The 18,958-nt window shown below is 49.6% G+C and overlaps 7 non-coding genes across 7 annotated transcripts; all 7 read right to left on the reverse strand.

Annotated features, from left to right (window-relative positions):
- Positions 1-4,050: 4,050 nt before the first annotated feature.
- On the reverse strand, positions 4,051-4,170 carry trnam-cau (transfer RNA methionine (anticodon CAU)). The gene is made up of 2 exons: positions 4,133-4,170; positions 4,051-4,096 (listed from the first exon to the last, which is right to left on the reverse strand). It is a non-coding gene; the product is annotated as a tRNA-Met (tRNA).
- A 5,206-nt stretch (positions 4,171-9,376) lies between these two features.
- Positions 9,377-9,496, reverse strand: trnam-cau (transfer RNA methionine (anticodon CAU)). The gene is made up of 2 exons: positions 9,459-9,496; positions 9,377-9,422 (listed from the first exon to the last, which is right to left on the reverse strand). It is a non-coding gene; the product is annotated as a tRNA-Met (tRNA).
- A 1,823-nt stretch (positions 9,497-11,319) lies between these two features.
- Positions 11,320-11,439, reverse strand: trnal-caa (transfer RNA leucine (anticodon CAA)). The gene is made up of 2 exons: positions 11,402-11,439; positions 11,320-11,365 (listed from the first exon to the last, which is right to left on the reverse strand). It is a non-coding gene; the product is annotated as a tRNA-Leu (tRNA).
- Positions 11,440-12,753: 1,314 nt separating this feature from the next.
- trnal-caa (transfer RNA leucine (anticodon CAA)) lies at positions 12,754-12,873 on the reverse strand. The gene is made up of 2 exons: positions 12,836-12,873; positions 12,754-12,799 (listed from the first exon to the last, which is right to left on the reverse strand). It is a non-coding gene; the product is annotated as a tRNA-Leu (tRNA).
- Positions 12,874-14,708: 1,835 nt separating this feature from the next.
- On the reverse strand, positions 14,709-14,828 carry trnam-cau (transfer RNA methionine (anticodon CAU)). The gene is made up of 2 exons: positions 14,791-14,828; positions 14,709-14,754 (listed from the first exon to the last, which is right to left on the reverse strand). It is a non-coding gene; the product is annotated as a tRNA-Met (tRNA).
- A 1,825-nt stretch (positions 14,829-16,653) lies between these two features.
- On the reverse strand, positions 16,654-16,773 carry trnal-caa (transfer RNA leucine (anticodon CAA)). The gene is made up of 2 exons: positions 16,736-16,773; positions 16,654-16,699 (listed from the first exon to the last, which is right to left on the reverse strand). It is a non-coding gene; the product is annotated as a tRNA-Leu (tRNA).
- A 1,312-nt stretch (positions 16,774-18,085) lies between these two features.
- Positions 18,086-18,205, reverse strand: trnal-caa (transfer RNA leucine (anticodon CAA)). Its single transcript has 2 exons — positions 18,168-18,205; positions 18,086-18,131 (listed from the first exon to the last, which is right to left on the reverse strand). It is a non-coding gene; the product is annotated as a tRNA-Leu (tRNA).
- Between the last annotated feature and the right edge of the window lie 753 nt (positions 18,206-18,958).

An 18,958-nucleotide genomic window follows, 5' to 3' on the forward strand; every position in this document is an offset into this window, starting at 1 on the left:
AACACACACACACTCACAGGCACACACACAATCTTTATCTCTCACACACACACACACACAATCTCTCTCTCTCACACACACACACAAACACAATCAGGTCAGGAGCTGAGTGACCCTGGGGGAAGCCAAACTGGGTGTCACTGAGCAGGTGCTGCTTGATCGCACTGTTGGAGAGCCCTTCCATCACTTTACCGAGGATTGGGAACAGATGGATGGGAGAGGAATTGGCTGAGTTGGATTTGTCCTGCTTTTTATGTCCAGGACATACCTGGATAATTTCCCACATGGCCAGGTCGATCCCAGTGTTGTCACTGTCCTGGGAGAACTTGGCTGGAGGAAGGGCATGTTGTGGAGTAGCAGCCTTCAGGAGCAGTGCCAGAGCACAGAGCCTTTGCAGTGTCCAGTGTCTCTTGATCTGACACGGAGTGAATGGAATTGTTGGAAGAATGGTGTCTGTGATGGTGGGGAGCACAGGGGGAGACTGAGTAAGATCATCCGGTGGGCACTTGCGGCTGAAGATTGTTGTAAAAGCCTCAGCCTTATCTTTGCAAGTGACAGGTTGGACTCTTCCATCTTTGTGAAGGGGGAGCGACTCCTCTCCAAGAAGCTGTGAAATGTGGGGGCAGTGTGTGGGTGTGGGAAGGTTTGTTTGGGGAAAAGGGAAGAATGTCAGGAGTGGGATTTGAACGCATGCCCCTAGAAAGGGACCAGAATTCACAAGCCCCGATGCAGAGCAAGGACTAACACACCTTGAATCGGGTGCCTCAGACCACTCGGCCATCCTGACAAGCTGCGGCAGATCACCTTCCAGATGTCTTTCTCACTCTGTACAATTAGTCACCTTGCTCTTCTGCAGACACAAAATGCAATTCCGCATTTCTGCAGCTCCCTTGCATTCACACTCAGCAACAATCCCTCATACACAGTCTCACTCTCGCACACACACACTCTCTCTCACATGCACACGCACACACACTCTCTATCTGTCTCTCACACACACACTCTCTCTCTCACATGCACGCACAAACACACTCTCTCCCTCTCATACACACAAATTCTCCCTTTCTCTGTCTCTCTCACACACACACTCTCACTCACACACACACAGACAGACACAAACACACACTCTCAGACACATACTCACACACATTCTCTCACTCTCACACACACAAACACACACACGTACACGCTGCCTCTCTTGCGCTCACACACACACATGCACTCTCTCTCACACACACACACGCTAACATACACACTCTCTCTCCTTCACACAAACACACACTCTCTCTCTCACACACACGCCCACAGGCACACACAATCACACACACACACACACACCTCTCTCTCTCACACACACACACACACTCTCTCTCACACGCACGCAAACACATGCTAACACACACACGCTCTCTCCTTCACACACACACACACAAACACACACACACTCACAGGCACACACACAATCTTTATCTCTCACACACACACACACACAATCTCTCTCTCTCACACACACACACAAACACAATCAGGTCAGGAGCTGAGTGACCCTGGGGGAAGCCAAACTGGGTGTCACTGAGCAGGTGCTGCTTGATCGCACTGTTGGAGAGCCCTTCCATCACTTTACCGAGGATTGGGAACAGATGGATGGGAGAGGAATTGGCTGAGTTGGATTTGTCCTGCTTTTTATGTCCAGGACATACCTGGATAATTTCCCACATGGCCAGGTCGATCCCAGTGTTGTCACTGTCCTGGGAGAACTTGGCTGGAGGAAGGGCATGTTGTGGAGTAGCAGCCTTCAGGAGCAGTGCCAGAGCACAGAGCCTTTGCAGTGTCCAGTGTCTCTTGATCTGACACGGAGTGAATGGAATTGTTGGAAGAATGGTGTCTGTGATGGTGGGGAGCACAGGGGGAGACTGAGTAAGATCATCCGGTGGGCACTTGCGGCTGAAGATTGTTGTAAAAGCCTCAGCCTTCTCTTTGATAGTGACAGGTTGGACTCTTCCATCTTTGTGAAGGGGGAGCGACTCCTCTCCAAGAAGCTGTGAAATGTGGGGGCAGTGTGTGGGTGTGGGAAGGTTTGTTTGGGGAAAAGGGAAGAATGTCCGGAGCGGGAATTGAACCCACGCCCCTAGAAAAGGACCAGAATTCACAAGCCCAGATGCAGAGCAAGAACTAACACTCCCTGAGGCAAGTGCCTTAGACCACTCGGCCATTCTGACAAGCTGCTGCAGATCTCCTTCCAGATGTCTTTCTCACTCTGTACAATTAGTCACCTTGCTCTTGTGCAGACACAAAATGCAATTCCGCATTTCTGCAGCTCCCTTGCATTCACACTCAGCAACAATCCCTCATACACATTCACACTCTCGCACACACACACTCTCTCTCACATGCACACGCACACACACTCTCTATCTGTCTCTCACACACACACTCTCTCTCTCACATGCACGCACAAACACACTCTCTCCCTCTCATACACACAAATTCTCCCTTTCTCTGTCTCTCTCACACACACACTCTCACTCACACACACACACTTCTCCCTCTTACACACACACAGACACATGCACTCTCTCACACACACACTATCTCACACACACACTCTTTCTCACACACACCAACAAATTCTTCCTCTCTCTCTCTCAGACACACGCAAACACACTCTTGCAGACATACACATACAAATTCTCTCTCTCTCACACGCACCCACTCTCACTCACACACACACATACACGCACATACACACACACATTCTCTCTCTCTCGCACACACATTCTCTCTCTCTCAAACACACTCTCTCTCACACACACACATTCTTTCACTCTCTCACACACAAAGACACATGCACACTCTCTCTTACACACACACACGCACACTCTGTCTCTCTCACACACATACACACTCTGTCTCTCTCAAACACACCTACAAATTCTCCCTCTCTGTTTCTCACACACACACATGCCCACACACTCATATACACACTCACACCCTCTCTCTCTCAAACACACATATACACATACATACTCTCTCTCACACACACTCTCACTCACACACACGCAGACAGACACAAACACACACTCTCAGACACATACTCACACACATTCTCTCACTCTCACACACACAAACACACACACGTACACGCTGCCTCTCTTGCGCTCACACACACACATGCACTCTCTCTCACACACACACACGCTAACATACACACTCTCTCTCCTTCACACAAACACACACTCTCTCTCTCACACACACGCCCACAGGCACACACAATCACACACACACACACCTCTCTCTCTCTCTCACACACACACACACTCTCTCTCACACGCACACAAACACATGCTAACACACACACGCTCTCTCCTTCACACACACACACAAACACACACACACTCACAGGCACACACACAATCTTTATCTCTCACACACACACACACACAATCTCTCTCTCTCACACACACACACAAACACAATCAGGTCAGGAGCTGAGTGACCCTGGGGGAAGCCAAACTGGGTGTCACTGAGCAGGTGCTGCTTGATCGCACTGTTGGAGAGCCCTTCCATCACTTTACCGAGGATTGGGAACAGATGGATGGGAGAGGAATTGGCTGAGTTGGATTTGTCCTGCTTTTTATGTCCAGGACATACCTGGATAATTTCCCACATGGCCAGGTCGATCCCAGTGTTGTCACTGTCCTGGGAGAACTTGGCTGGAGGAAGGGCATGTTGTGGAGTAGCAGCCTTCAGGAGCAGTGCCAGAGCACAGAGCCTTTGCAGTGTCCAGTGTCTCTTGATCTGACACGGAGTGAATGGAATTGTTGGAAGAATGGTGTCTGTGATGGTGGGGAGCACAGGGGGAGACTGAGTAAGATCATCCGGTGGGCACTTGCGGCTGAAGATTGTTGTAAAAGCCTCAGCCTTCTCTTTGATAGTGACAGGTTGGACTCTTCCATCTTTGTGAAGGGGGAGCGACTCCTCTCCAAGAAGCTGTGAAATGTGGGGGCAGTGTGTGGGTGTGGGAAGGTTTGTTTGGGGAAAAGGGAAGAACGTCCGGAGCGGGAATTGAACCCACGCCCCTAGAAAGGGACCAGAATTCACAAGCCCAGATGCAGAGCAAGGACTAACACATCATGAATCTGGCGCCTTAGACCACTCGGCCATCCTGACAAGCTGCGGCACATCTCCTTCCAGATGTCTTTCTCACTCTGTACAATTAGTCACCTTGCTCTTCTGCAGACACAAAATGCAATTCCGCATTTCTGCAGCTCCCTTGCATTCACACTCAGCAACAATCCCTCATACACAGTCTCACTCTCGCACACACACACTCTCTCTCACATGCACACGCACACACACTCTCTATCTGTCTCTCACACACACACTCTCTCTCTCACATGCACGCACAAACACACTCTCTCCCTCTCATACACACAAATTCTCCCTTTCTCTGTCTCTCTCACACACACACTCTCACTCACACACACACACTTCTCCCTCTTACACACACACAGACACACGCACTCTCTCACACACACACTCTTTCTCACACACACCAACAAATTCTTCCTCTCTCTCTCTCAGACACACGCAAACACACTCTTGCAGACATACACATACAAATTCTCTCTCTTTCACACGCACCCACTCTCACTCACACACACATATACACGCACATACACACACACAATCTCTCTCTCGCACACACATTCTCTCTCTCTCAAACACACTCTCTCTCACACACACACATTCTTTCACTCTCTCACACACAAAGACACATGCACACTCTCTCTTACACACACACACGCACACTCTGTCTCTCTCACACACATACACACTCTGTCTCTCTCAAACACACCTACAAATTCTCCCTCTCTGTTTCTCACACACACACATGCCCACACACTCATATACACACTCACACCCTCTCTCTCTCAAACACACATATACACATACATACTCTCTCTCACACACACTCTCACTCACACACACAGACAGACACAAACACACACTCTCAGACACATACTCACACACATTCTCTCACTCTCACACAAACACACACGTACACGCTGCCTCTCTTGCGCTCACACACACACATGCACTCTCTCTCACACACACACACGCCAACATACACACTCTCTCTCCTTCACACAAACACACACTCTCTCTCTCACACACACGCCCACAGGCACACACAATCTCACACACACACACACACACACACACACACACACACCTCTCTCTCTCACACACACACACACACTCTCTCTCACATGCACACAAACACATGCTAACACACACACGCTCTCTCCTTCACACACACACAAACACACACACACTCACAGGCACACACACAATCTTTATCTCTCACACACACACACACACAATCTCTTTTTCTCACACACACACACAAACACAATCAGGTCAGGAGCTGAGTGACCCTGGGGGAAGCCAAACTGGGTGTCACTGAGCAGGTTCTGCTTGATAGCAGTGTTGGTGAGCCCTTCCATCACTTTACCGAGGATTGGGAACAGATGGATGGGAGAGGAATTGGCTGAGTTGGATTTGTCCTGCTTTTTATGTCCAGGACATACCTGGATAATTTCCCACATGGCCAGGTCGATCCCAGTGTTGTCACTGTCCTGGGAGAACTTGGCTGGAGGAAGGGCATGTTGTGGAGTAGCAGCCTTCAGGAGCAGTGCCAGAGCACAGAGCCTTTGCAGTGTCCAGTGTCTCTTGATCTGACACGGAGTGAATGGAATTGTTGGAAGAATGGTGTCTGTGATGGTGGGGAGCACAGGGGGAGACTGAGTAAGATCATCCGGTGGGCACTTGCGGCTGAAGATTGTTGTAAAAGCCTCAGCCTTATCTTTGCAAGTGACAGGTTGGACTCTTCCATCTTTGTGAAGGGGGAGCGACTCCTCTCCAAGAAGCTGTGAAATGTGGGGGCAGTGTGTGGGTGTGGGAAGGTTTGTTTGGGGAAAAGGGAAGAATGTCAGGAGTGGGATTTGAACGCATGCCCCTAGAAAGGGACCAGAATTCACAAGCCCCGATGCAGAGCAAGGACTAACACACCTTGAATCGGGTGCCTCAGACCACTCGGCCATCCTGACAAGCTGCGGCAGATCACCTTCCAGATGTCTTTCTCACTCTGTACAATTAGTCACCTTGCTCTTCTGCAGACACAAAATGCAATTCCGCATTTCTGCAGCTCCCTTGCATTCACACTCAGCAACAATCCCTCATACACAGTCTCACTCTCGCACACACACACTCTCTCTCACATGCACACGCACACACACTCTCTATCTGTCTCTCACACACACACTCTCTCTCTCACATGCACGCACAAACACACTCTCTCCCTCTCATACACACAAATTCTCCCTTTCTCTGTCTCTCTCACACACACACTCTCACTCACACACACACAGACAGACACAAACACACACTCTCAGACACATACTCACACACATTCTCTCACTCTCACACACACAAACACACACACGTACACGCTGCCTCTCTTGCGCTCACACACACACATGCACTCTCTCTCACACACACACACGCTAACATACACACTCTCTCTCCTTCACACAAACACACACTCTCTCTCTCACACACACGCCCACAGGCACACACAATCACACACACACACACACACCTCTCTCTCTCACACACACACACACACTCTCTCTCACACGCACGCAAACACATGCTAACACACACACGCTCTCTCCTTCACACACACACACACAAACACACACACACTCACAGGCACACACACAATCTTTATCTCTCACACACACACACACACAATCTCTCTCTCTCACACACACACACAAACACAATCAGGTCAGGAGCTGAGTGACCCTGGGGGAAGCCAAACTGGGTGTCACTGAGCAGGTGCTGCTTGATCGCACTGTTGGAGAGCCCTTCCATCACTTTACCGAGGATTGGGAACAGATGGATGGGAGAGGAATTGGCTGAGTTGGATTTGTCCTGCTTTTTATGTCCAGGACATACCTGGATAATTTCCCACATGGCCAGGTCGATCCCAGTGTTGTCACTGTCCTGGGAGAACTTGGCTGGAGGAAGGGCATGTTGTGGAGTAGCAGCCTTCAGGAGCAGTGCCAGAGCACAGAGCCTTTGCAGTGTCCAGTGTCTCTTGATCTGACACGGAGTGAATGGAATTGTTGGAAGAATGGTGTCTGTGATGGTGGGGAGCACAGGGGGAGACTGAGTAAGATCATCCGGTGGGCACTTGCGGCTGAAGATTGTTGTAAAAGCCTCAGCCTTCTCTTTGATAGTGACAGGTTGGACTCTTCCATCTTTGTGAAGGGGGAGCGACTCCTCTCCAAGAAGCTGTGAAATGTGGGGGCAGTGTGTGGGTGTGGGAAGGTTTGTTTGGGGAAAAGGGAAGAATGTCCGGAGCGGGAATTGAACCCACGCCCCTAGAAAAGGACCAGAATTCACAAGCCCAGATGCAGAGCAAGAACTAACACTCCCTGAGGCAAGTGCCTTAGACCACTCGGCCATTCTGACAAGCTGCTGCAGATCTCCTTCCAGATGTCTTTCTCACTCTGTACAATTAGTCACCTTGCTCTTGTGCAGACACAAAATGCAATTCCGCATTTCTGCAGCTCCCTTGCATTCACACTCAGCAACAATCCCTCATACACATTCACACTCTCGCACACACACACTCTCTCTCACATGCACACGCACACACACTCTCTATCTGTCTCTCACACACACACTCTCTCTCTCACATGCACGCACAAACACACTCTCTCCCTCTCATACACACAAATTCTCCCTTTCTCTGTCTCTCTCACACACACACTCTCACTCACACACACACACTTCTCCCTCTTACACACACACAGACACATGCACTCTCTCACACACACACTATCTCACACACACACTCTTTCTCACACACACCAACAAATTCTTCCTCTCTCTCTCTCAGACACACGCAAACACACTCTTGCAGACATACACATACAAATTCTCTCTCTCTCACACGCACCCACTCTCACTCACACACACACATACACGCACATACACACACACATTCTCTCTCTCTCGCACACACATTCTCTCTCTCTCAAACACACTCTCTCTCACACACACACATTCTTTCACTCTCTCACACACAAAGACACATGCACACTCTCTCTTACACACACACACGCACACTCTGTCTCTCTCACACACATACACACTCTGTCTCTCTCAAACACACCTACAAATTCTCCCTCTCTGTTTCTCACACACACACATGCCCACACACTCATATACACACTCACACCCTCTCTCTCTCAAACACACATATACACATACATACTCTCTCTCACACACACTCTCACTCACACACACGCAGACAGACACAAACACACACTCTCAGACACATACTCACACACATTCTCTCACTCTCACACACACAAACACACACACGTACACGCTGCCTCTCTTGCGCTCACACACACACATGCACTCTCTCTCACACACACACACGCTAACATACACACTCTCTCTCCTTCACACAAACACACACTCTCTCTCTCACACACACGCCCACAGGCACACACAATCACACACACACACACCTCTCTCTCTCTCTCACACACACACACACTCTCTCTCACACGCACACAAACACATGCTAACACACACACGCTCTCTCCTTCACACACACACACAAACACACACACACTCACAGGCACACACACAATCTTTATCTCTCACACACACACACACACAATCTCTCTCTCTCACACACACACACAAACACAATCAGGTCAGGAGCTGAGTGACCCTGGGGGAAGCCAAACTGGGTGTCACTGAGCAGGTGCTGCTTGATCGCACTGTTGGAGAGCCCTTCCATCACTTTACCGAGGATTGGGAACAGATGGATGGGAGAGGAATTGGCTGAGTTGGATTTGTCCTGCTTTTTATGTCCAGGACATACCTGGATAATTTCCCACATGGCCAGGTCGATCCCAGTGTTGTCACTGTCCTGGGAGAACTTGGCTGGAGGAAGGGCATGTTGTGGAGTAGCAGCCTTCAGGAGCAGTGCCAGAGCACAGAGCCTTTGCAGTGTCCAGTGTCTCTTGATCTGACACGGAGTGAATGGAATTGTTGGAAGAATGGTGTCTGTGATGGTGGGGAGCACAGGGGGAGACTGAGTAAGATCATCCGGTGGGCACTTGCGGCTGAAGATTGTTGTAAAAGCCTCAGCCTTCTCTTTGATAGTGACAGGTTGGACTCTTCCATCTTTGTGAAGGGGGAGCGACTCCTCTCCAAGAAGCTGTGAAATGTGGGGGCAGTGTGTGGGTGTGGGAAGGTTTGTTTGGGGAAAAGGGAAGAACGTCCGGAGCGGGAATTGAACCCACGCCCCTAGAAAGGGACCAGAATTCACAAGCCCAGATGCAGAGCAAGGACTAACACATCATGAATCTGGCGCCTTAGACCACTCGGCCATCCTGACAAGCTGCGGCACATCTCCTTCCAGATGTCTTTCTCACTCTGTACAATTAGTCACCTTGCTCTTCTGCAGACACAAAATGCAATTCCGCATTTCTGCAGCTCCCTTGCATTCACACTCAGCAACAATCCCTCATACACAGTCTCACTCTCGCACACACACACTCTCTCTCACATGCACACGCACACACACTCTCTATCTGTCTCTCACACACACACTCTCTCTCTCACATGCACGCACAAACACACTCTCTCCCTCTCATACACACAAATTCTCCCTTTCTCTGTCTCTCTCACACACACACTCTCACTCACACACACACACTTCTCCCTCTTACACACACACAGACACACGCACTCTCTCACACACACACTCTTTCTCACACACACCAACAAATTCTTCCTCTCTCTCTCTCAGACACACGCAAACACACTCTTGCAGACATACACATACAAATTCTCTCTCTTTCACACGCACCCACTCTCACTCACACACACATATACACGCACATACACACACACAATCTCTCTCTCGCACACACATTCTCTCTCTCTCAAACACACTCTCTCTCACACACACACATTCTTTCACTCTCTCACACACAAAGACACATGCACACTCTCTCTTACACACACACACGCACACTCTGTCTCTCTCACACACATACACACTCTGTCTCTCTCAAACACACCTACAAATTCTCCCTCTCTGTTTCTCACACACACACATGCCCACACACTCATATACACACTCACACCCTCTCTCTCTCAAACACACATATACACATACATACTCTCTCTCACACACACTCTCACTCACACACACAGACAGACACAAACACACACTCTCAGACACATACTCACACACATTCTCTCACTCTCACACAAACACACACGTACACGCTGCCTCTCTTGCGCTCACACACACACATGCACTCTCTCTCACACACACACACGCCAACATACACACTCTCTCTCCTTCACACAAACACACACTCTCTCTCTCACACACACGCCCACAGGCACACACAATCTCACACACACACACACACACACACACACACACACACCTCTCTCTCTCACACACACACACACACTCTCTCTCACATGCACACAAACACATGCTAACACACACACGCTCTCTCCTTCACACACACACAAACACACACACACTCACAGGCACACACACAATCTTTATCTCTCACACACACACACACACAATCTCTTTTTCTCACACACACACACAAACACAATCAGGTCAGGAGCTGAGTGACCCTGGGGGAAGCCAAACTGGGTGTCACTGAGCAGGTTCTGCTTGATAGCAGTGTTGGTGAGCCCTTCCATCACTTTACCGAGGATTGGGAACAGATGGATGGGAGAGGAATTGGCTGAGTTGGATTTGTCCTGCTTTTTATGTCCAGGACATACCTGGATAATTTCCCACATGGCCAGGTCGATCCCAGTGTTGTCACTGTCCTGGGAGAACTTGGCTGGAGGAAGGGCATGTTGTGGAGTAGCAGCCTTCAGGAGCAGTGCCAGAGCACAGAGCCTTTGCAGTGTCCAGTGTCTCTTGATCTGACACGGAGTGAATGGAATTGTTGGAAGAATGGTGTCTGTGATGGTGGGGAGCACAGGGGGAGACTGAGTAAGATCATCCGGTGGGCACTTGCGGCTGAAGATTGTTGTAAAAGCCTCAGCCTTCTCTTTGATAGTGACAGGTTGGACTCTTCCATCTTTGTGAAGGGGGAGCGACTCCTCTCCAAGAAGCTGTGAAATGTGGGGGCAGTGTGTGGGTGTGGGAAGGTTTGTTTGGGGAAAAGGGAAGAATGTCAGGAGTGGGATTTGAACCCACGCCCCTAGAAAGGGACCAGAATTCACAAGCCCAGATGCAGAGCAAGGACTAACACTCCTTGAGTCTGGCGCCTTAGACCACTCGGCCATCCTGACAAGCTGCTGCAGATCTCCTTCCAGATGTCTTTCTCACTCTGTACAATTAGTCACCTTGCTCTTCTGCAGACACAAAATGCAATTCCGCATTTCTGCAGCTCCCTTGCATTCACACTCAGCAACAATCCCTCATACACAGTCTCACTCTCGCACACACACGCACACTCTCTCTCACATGCACACGCACACACACTCTCTATCTGTCTCTCACACACACACTCTCTCTCTCACATGCACGCACAAACACACTCTCTCCCTCTCATACACACAAATTCTCCCTTTCTCTGTCTCTCTCACACACACACTCTCACTCACACACACACAGACAGACACAAACACACACTCTCAGACACATACTCACACACATTCTCTCACTCTCACACACACAAACACACACACGTACACGCTGCCTCTCTTGCGCTCACACACACACATGCACTCTCTCTCACACACACACACGCTAACATACACACTCTCTCTCCTTCACACAAACACACACTCTCTCTCTCACACACACGCCCACAGGCACACACAATCACACACACACACACACCTCTCTCTCTCACACACACACACACACACTCTCTCTCACACGCACACAAACACATGCTAACACACACACGCTCTCTCCTTCACACACACACACAAACACACACACACTCACAGGCACACACACAATCTTTATCTCTCACACACACACACACACAATCTCTCTCTCTCACACACACACACAAACACAATCAGGTCAGGAGCTGGGTGACCCTGGGGGAAGCCAAACTGGGTGTCACTGAGCAGGTGCTGCTTGATAGCACTGTTGGTGAGCCCTTCCATCACTTTACCGAGGATTGGGAACAGATGGATGGGAGAGGAATTGGCTGAGTTGGATTTGTCCTGCTTTTTATGTCCAGGACATACCTGGATAATTTCCCACATGGCCAGGTCGATCCCAGTGTTGTCACTGTCCTGGGAGAACTTGGCTGGAGGAAGGGCATGTTGTGGAGTAGCAGCCTTCAGGAGCAGTGCCAGAGCACAGAGCCTTTGCAGTGTCCAGTGTCTCTTGATCTGACAGGGAGTGAATGGAATTGTTGGAAGAATGGTGTCTGTGATGGTGGGGAGCACAGGGGGAGACTGAGTAAGATCATCCGGTGGGCACTTGCGGCTGAAAATTGTTGTAAAAGCCTCAGCCTTCTCTTTGATAGTGACAGGTTGGACTCTTCCATCTTTGTGAAGGGGGAGCGACTCCTCTCCAAGCAGCTGTGAAATGTGGGGGCAGTGTGTGGGTGTGGGAAGGTTTGTTTGGGGAAAAGGGAAGAATGTCAGGAGTGGGATTTGAACACACGCCCCTAGAAAGGGACCAGAATTCACAAGCCCAGATGCAGAGCAAGGACTAACACTCCTTGAGTCTGGCGCCTTAAACCACTCGGCCATCCTGACAAGCTGCTGCAGATGTCCTTCCAGATGTCTTTCTCACTCTGTACAATTAGTCACCTTGCTCTTCTGCAGACACAAAATGCAATTCCGCATTTCTGCAGCTCCCTTGCATTCACACTCAGCAACAATCCCTCATACACAGTCTCACTCTCGCACACACACGCACACTCTCTCTCACATGCACACGCACACACACTCTCTATCTGTCTCTCACACACACACTCTCTCTCTCACATGCACGCACAAACACACTCTCTCCCTCTCATGCACACAAATTCTCCCTTTCTCTGTCTCTCTCACACACACACTCTCACTCACACACACACACTTCTCCCTCTTACACACACACAGACACACGCACTCTCTCACACACACACTATCTCACACACACACTCTTTCTCACACACACCAACAAATTCTTCCTCTCTCTCTCTCAGACACACGCAAACACACTCTTGCAGACATACACATACAAATTCTCTCTCTCTCACACGCACCCACTCTCACTCACACACACACATACACGCACATACACACACACATTCTCTCTCTCTCGCACACACATTCTCTCTCTCTCAAACACACTCTCTCTCACACACACACATTCTTTCACTCTCTCACACACAAAGACACGTGCACACTCTCTCTTACACACACACACGCACACTCTGTCTCTCTCACACACATACACACTCTGTCTCTCTCAAACACACCTACAAATTCTCCCTCTCTGTTTCTCACACACACACATGCCCACACACTCATATACACACTCACACCCTCTCTCTCTCAAACACACATATACACATACATACTCTCTCTCACACACACTCTCACTCACACACACGCAGACAGACACAAACACACACTCTCAGACACATACTCACACACATTCTCTCACTCTCACACACACAAACACACACACGTACACGCTGCCTCTCTTGCGCTCACACACACACATGCACTCTCTCTCACACACACACACGCTAACATACACACTCTCTCTCCTTCACACAAACACACACTCTCTCTCTCACACACACGCCCACAGGCACACACAATCACACACACACACACACCTCTCTCTCTCTCACACACACACACACTCTCTCTCACACGCACACAAACACATGCTAACACACACACGCTCTCTCCTTCACACACACACACAAACACACACACACTCACAGGCACACACACAATCTTTATCTCTCACACACACACACACACAATCTCTCTCTCTCACACACACACACAAACACAATCAGGTCAGGAGCTGAGTGACCCTGGGGGAAGCCAAACTGGGTGTCACTGAGCAGGTGCTGCTTGATCGCACTGTTGGAGAGCCCTTCCATCACTTTACCGAGGATTGGGAACAGATGGATGGGAGAGGAATTGGCTGAGTTGGATTTGTCCTGCTTTTTATGTCCAGGACATACCTGGATAATTTCCCACATGGCCAGGTCGATCCCAGTGTTGTCACTGTCCTGGGAGAACTTGGCTGGAGGAAGGGCATGTTGTGGAGTAGCAGCCTTCAGGAGCAGTGCCAGAGCACAGAGCCTTTGCAGTGTCCAGTGTCTCTTGATCTGACACGGAGTGAATGGAATTGTTGGAAGAATGGTGTCTGTGATGGTGGGGAGCACAGGGGGAGACTGAGTAAGATCATCCGGTGGGCACTTGCGGCTGAAGATTGTTGTAAAAGCCTCAGCCTTCTCTTTGATAGTGACAGGTTGGACTCTTCCATCTTTGTGAAGGGGGAGCGACTCCTCTCCAAGAAGCTGTGAAATGTGGGGGCAGTGTGTGGGTGTGGGAAGGTTTGTTTGGGGAAAAGGGAAGAACGTCCGGAGCGGGAATTGAACCCACGCCCCTAGAAAGGGACCAGAATTCACAAGCCCAGATGCAGAGCAAGGACTAACACATCATGAATCTGGCGCCTTAGACCACTCGGCCATCCTGACAAGCTGCGGCACATCCCCTTCCAGATGTCTTTCTCACTCTGTACAATTAGTCACCTTGCTCTTCTGCAGACACAAAATGCAATTCCGCATTTCTGCAGCTCCCTTGCATTCACACTCAGCAACAATCCCTCATACACAGTCTCACTCTCGCACACACACACTCTCTCTCACATGCACACGCACACACACTCTCTATCTGTCTCTCACACACACACTCTCTCTCTCACATGCACGCACAAACACACTCTCTCCCTCTCATACACACAAATTCTCCCTTTCTCTGTCTCTCTCACACACACACTCTCACTCACACACACACACTTCTCCCTCTTACACACACACAGACACACGCACTCTCTCACACACACACTCTTTCTCACACACACCAACAAATTCTTCCTCTCTCTCTCTCAGACACACGCAAACACACTCTTGCAGACATACACATACAAATTCTCTCTCTTTCACACGCACCCACTCTCACTCACACACACATATACACGCACATACACACACACAATCTCTCTCTCGCACACACATTCTCTCTCTCTCAAACACACTCTCTCTCACACACACACATTCTTTCACTCTCTCACACACAAAGACACATGCACACTCTCTCTTACACACACACACGCACACTCTGTCTCTCTCACACACATACACACTCTGTCTCTCTCAAACACACCTACAAATTCTCCCTCTCTGTTTCTCACACACACACATGCCCACACACTCATATACACACTCACACCCTCTCTCTCTCAAACACACATATACACATACATACTCTCTCTCACACACACTCTCACTCACACACACAGACAGACACAAACACACACTCTCAGACACATACTCACACACATTCTCTCACTCTCACACAAACACACACGTACACGCTGCCTCTCTTGCGCTCACACACACACATGCACTCTCTCTCACACACACACACGCCAACATACACACTCTCTCTCCTTCACACAAACACACACTCTCTCTCTCACACACACGCCCACAGGCACACACAATCTCACACACACACACACACACACACACACACACACACACCTCTCTCTCTCACACACACACACACACTCTCTCTCACACGCACACAAACACATGCTAACACACACACGCTCTCTCCTTCACACACACACAAACACACACACACTCACAGGCACACACACAATCTTTATCTCTCACACACACACACACACAATCTCTTTTTCTCACACACACACACAAACACAATCAGGTCAGGAGCTGAGTGACCCTGGGGGAAGCCAAACTGGGTGTCACTGAGCAGGTTCTGCTTGATAGCAGTGTTGGTGAGCCCTTCCATCACTTTACCGAGGATTGGGAACAGATGGATGGGAGAGGAATTGGCTGAGTTGGATTTGTCCTGCTTTTTATGTCCAGGACATACCTGGATAATTTCCCACATGGCCAGGTCGATCCCAGTGTTGTCACTGTCCTGGGAGAACTTGGCTGGAGGAAGGGCATGTTGTGGAGTAGCAGCCTTCAGGAGCAGTGCCAGAGCACAGAGCCTTTGCAGTGTCCAGTGTCTCTTGATCTGACACGGAGTGAATGGAATTGTTGGAAGAATGGTGTCTGTGATGGTGGGGAGCACAGGGGGAGACTGAGTAAGATCATCCGGTGGGCACTTGCGGCTGAAGATTGTTGTAAAAGCCTCAGCCTTCTCTTTGATAGTGACAGGTTGGACTCTTCCATCTTTGTGAAGGGGGAGCGACTCCTCTCCAAGAAGCTGTGAAATGTGGGGGCAGTGTGTGGGTGTGGGAAGGTTTGTTTGGGGAAAAGGGAAGAATGTCAGGAGTGGGATTTGAACCCACGCCCCTAGAAAGGGACCAGAATTCACAAGCCCAGATGCAGAGCAAGGACTAACACTCCTTGAGTCTGGCGCCTTAGACCACTCGGCCATCCTGACAAGCTGCTGCAGATCTCCTTCCAGATGTCTTTCTCACTCTGTACAATTAGTCACCTTGCTCTTCTGCAGACACAAAATGCAATTCCGCATTTCTGCAGCTCCCTTGCATTCACACTCAGCAACAATCCCTCATACACAGTCTCACTCTCGCACACACACACTCTCTCTCACATGCACACGCACACACACTCTCTATCTGTCTCTCACACACACACTCTCTCTCTCACATGCACGCACAAACACACTCTCTCCCTCTCATACACACAAATTCTCCCTTTCTCTGTCTCTCTCACACACACACTCTCACTCACACACACACAGACAGACACAAACACACACTCTCAGACACATACTCACACACATTCTCTCACTCTCACACACACAAACACACACACGTACACGCTGCCTCTCTTGCGCTCACACACACACATGCACTCTCTCTCACACACACACACACGCTAACATACACACTCTCTCTCCTTCACACAAACACACACTCTCTCTCTCACACACACGCCCACAGGCACACACAATCACACACACACACACACCTCTCTCTCTCACACACACACACACACTCTCTCTCACACGCACACAAACACATGCTAACACACACACGCTCTCTCCTTCACACACACACACACAAACACACACACACTCACAGGCACACACACAATCTTTATCTCTCACACACACACACACACAATCTCTCTCTCTCACACACACACACAAACACAATCAGGTCAGGAGCTGAGTGACCCTGGGGGAAGCCAAACTGGGTGTCACTGAGCAGGTGCTGCTTGATCGCACTGTTGGAGAGCCCTTCCATCACTTTACCGAGGATTGGGAACAGATGGATGGGAGAGGAATTGGCTGAGTTGGATTTGTCCTGCTTTTTATGTCCAGGACATACCTGGATAATTTCCCACATGGCCAGGTCGATCCCAGTGTTGTCACTGTCCTGGGAGAACTTGGCTGGAGGAAGGGCATGTTGTGGAGTAGCAGCCTTCAGGAGCAGTGCCAGAGCACAGAGCCTTTGCAGTGTCCAGTGTCTCTTGATCTGACACGGAGTGAATGGAATTGTTGGAAGAATGGTGTCTGTGATGGTGGGGAGCACAGGGGGAGACTGAGTAAGATCATCCGGTGGGCACTTGCGGCTGAAGATTGTTGTAAAAGCCTCAGCCTTCTCTTTGATAGTGACAGGTTGGACTCTTCCATCTTTGTGAAGGGGGAGCGACTCCTCTCCAAGAAGCTGTGAAATGTGGGGGCAGTGTGTGGGTGTGGGAAGGTTTGTTTGGGGAAAAGGGAAGAATGTCAGGAGTGGGATTTGAACCCACGCCCCTAGAAAGGGACCAGAATTCACAAGCCCAGATGCAGAGCAAGGACTAACACTCCTTGAGTTTGGCGCCTTAGACCACTCAGCCATCCTGACAAGCTGCTGCAGATCTCCTGACAGATGTCTTTCTCACTCTGTACAATTAGTCACCTTGCTCTTCTGCAGACACAAAATGCAATTCCGCATTTCTGCAGCTCCCTTGCATTCACACTCAGCAACAATCCCTCATACACAGTCTCACTCTCGCACACACACACTCTCTCTCACATGCACATGCACACACACTCTCTATCTGTCTCTCACACACACACTCTCTCTCTCACATGCACGCACAAACACACTCTCTCCCTCTCATGCACACAAATTCTCCCTTTCTCTGTCTCTCTCACACACACACTCTCACTCACACACACACACTTCTCCCTCTTACACACACACACTATCTCACGCACACACTCTTTCTCACACACACCAACAAATTCTTCCTCTCTCTCTCTCAGACACACGCAAACACACTCTTGCAGACATACACATACAAATTCTCTCTCTCTCACACGCACCCACTCTCACTCACACACACACATACACGCACATACACACACACATTCTCTCTCTCTCGCACACACATTCTCTCTCTCTCAAACACACTCTCTCTCACACACACACATTCTTTCACTCTCTCACACACAAAGACACATGCACACTCTCTCTTACACACACACACGCACACTCTGTCTCTCTCACACACATACACACTCTGTCTCTCTCAAACACACCTACAAATTCTCCCTCTCTGTTTCTCACACACACACATGCCCACACACTCATATACACACTCACACCCTCTCT

Source organism: Chiloscyllium punctatum, chromosome 17, assembly GCF_047496795.1.
Source record: "Chiloscyllium punctatum isolate Juve2018m chromosome 17, sChiPun1.3, whole genome shotgun sequence".
In the NCBI taxonomy this organism is placed as follows: Eukaryota; Metazoa; Chordata; class Chondrichthyes; order Orectolobiformes; family Hemiscylliidae; genus Chiloscyllium; species Chiloscyllium punctatum.